Genomic DNA, 2,139 nt, shown 5'->3' with positions numbered 1-2,139 from the left:
GTTATTCACTGATTTTCATTTGCATTATACTTTTTTGACGATTATATCCAAAATGTTGTTTGTTTTTACGTATTTCTAACCGTTTTGGAAATTTTTCTAGAAAGCTACAATTTTTATTTGTTTCAAGAAAATGTCTAAGGGTTATACTCGTTCAGTCCCACATATTCTGATTTTTTTATTTAAAACTAAATAATTTAATAATTACAATTTTTGATTCATCAATTTTAAACTCATTTTTCAGCAAAAAAAGGTTCAACCATCTCATCCGAGACAAGGCTCATCTTGAGACAAGTAAACGCCGTTTTACCTGTCGTTGCCATAAAAGTAACAGGAAGGCCTATGTATCGACTCAGTTTTGAAACGCAGCCAGACATCGATGTCATGGAGACGAACTCAAGGCATAACCAAGTCGATCTCAACTCGAAGCATTTTTACTCGAGTTAGAATATAACATCTAGCTTTTTAGTAAGAATAGAAAAAATCTTACAAACTTGATTGTTGAAGTTGGAAAAGGAAGAGGGGTTCTATTGCTCTCGCTTTACCTAATCGTCGCAAAACTGGACAATTCGTAAAATTGAACCATTTTCCGCCCTATTATCTTATTTCTATTTTATAAGGAAGAGACGTTATAGAGCACAAACAGTATAATTTAATTTTTAAAGTTGTATCTTACAAATAAAGCAAAAACTACGTAACCAATCGAAAAAAATTTGTAGCTTTTTTGTTTGAACAAGTTTAGTTTCATTTCTTTCATGGCTTGTGCCGTTTGCCAAAATTTTTTTTCCAATTTTATTGCTATTTTTCTTACAAATAAAGCAAAAACTATCTTTGCTATAAAAATTGCTCAATAACAAATTTGCAGATATTTTTGGGGTATATAATTTTTTTTCGATCAAAATTGGAATTTTTGCTTTTTCACGAAAAATAAAAAAATTAATATGATAACCTTGTAGGGCTTTAAAAAAGCGTAGTTTGGTGTGAAATGTTAATTTTTGCTTTTTTTTATTTTTTGAATGTCATGAATGTTAATTTTCTTTGTATTGAAAAAATGTTTAAGGATAAATTATTCGAGTTTCCGAGTACTGCGAATAGTAATGGCTTTCTATCGAACTAGACAAAAAGTGTACAGACAGGCAAATTCGCAAAGACCTATTTTTCGGAACCAGTGGCTCTCAGAACGTGGATACTCACAAAAAAGGGCGGAGGGAGTCAAATTTTACACGAATCTAATAACTTCTCTCATGAGAATGTAAACATATTTAATTCAAGTCGCAGCAATGAACTTTCCATAATCAGATTATAAATCCACACAATAATTTAGTTATAATGTTTTGAGTGCATATTGTGATCGAATATTTCTACATAATATTATTCGACCAACTACTTTTTATAGCATAGCTCCATTTGTCACAGAACGGAGAAAAATATATCTGCAGATAACACCACCGAAACGATCGGCAAAAAATCTGTTATTAAAATTTTGCCATTTTAAACAAAACAGGCTCTCAATAAAAAGAAAACAAATTAAACTTTTTAGTCTCACAAATTCCTTAAAAATTGCTTTCTTTGGCTGTTTTCATGGAAATAAATTATTCATTTTTAAATAATCTGTCTAAAGTTTGGTGAGATAAAATGATTATCCTGTTTTTAAGTGAACTATATACTTGAACGAAGACCCATTATTTAAATAATTTGAAAAATTATTTTTACATTGTATTTCATTTTATCATTGATTTCAGAAATCATAACGTATAGAAAGAACGTTCACTTCGCGACTTACTTCAAAAATAAATATTTAAACAGATAGAAATTCTTTAAACAATTGAAAACGAGTTATCAAATGGCATTAGTATTCTTAATATACCGGTTTATGAGTTGCCGATAAGAGGGGCTTAAAGTCATTCATTCTCAACATTTATGATTTATTCTTATTCTCTGACGAATTATGAACTATAATTGAAATATGGAACTATTTGAAACATATTATCGCGTTCAAATATCTTATTTACAAAAGTTCAACTTCTTCCTATGTTAGATAAGTGGGAAACTTCATTGCCTTTTCGCGACCTTCAAATATTAACCGATTTCACTCAAATTTGAAGCAGATGTTTTTTCGCTTTCGAGCAAAACTGGGACGGG

Source organism: Belonocnema kinseyi, chromosome 2, assembly GCF_010883055.1.
Source record: "Belonocnema kinseyi isolate 2016_QV_RU_SX_M_011 chromosome 2, B_treatae_v1, whole genome shotgun sequence".
NCBI lineage: Eukaryota > Metazoa > Arthropoda > Insecta > Hymenoptera > Cynipidae > Belonocnema > Belonocnema kinseyi.
The sequence above is the reverse complement of the archived record's forward strand: the minus strand, read 5'-3'. Positions refer to the sequence as shown.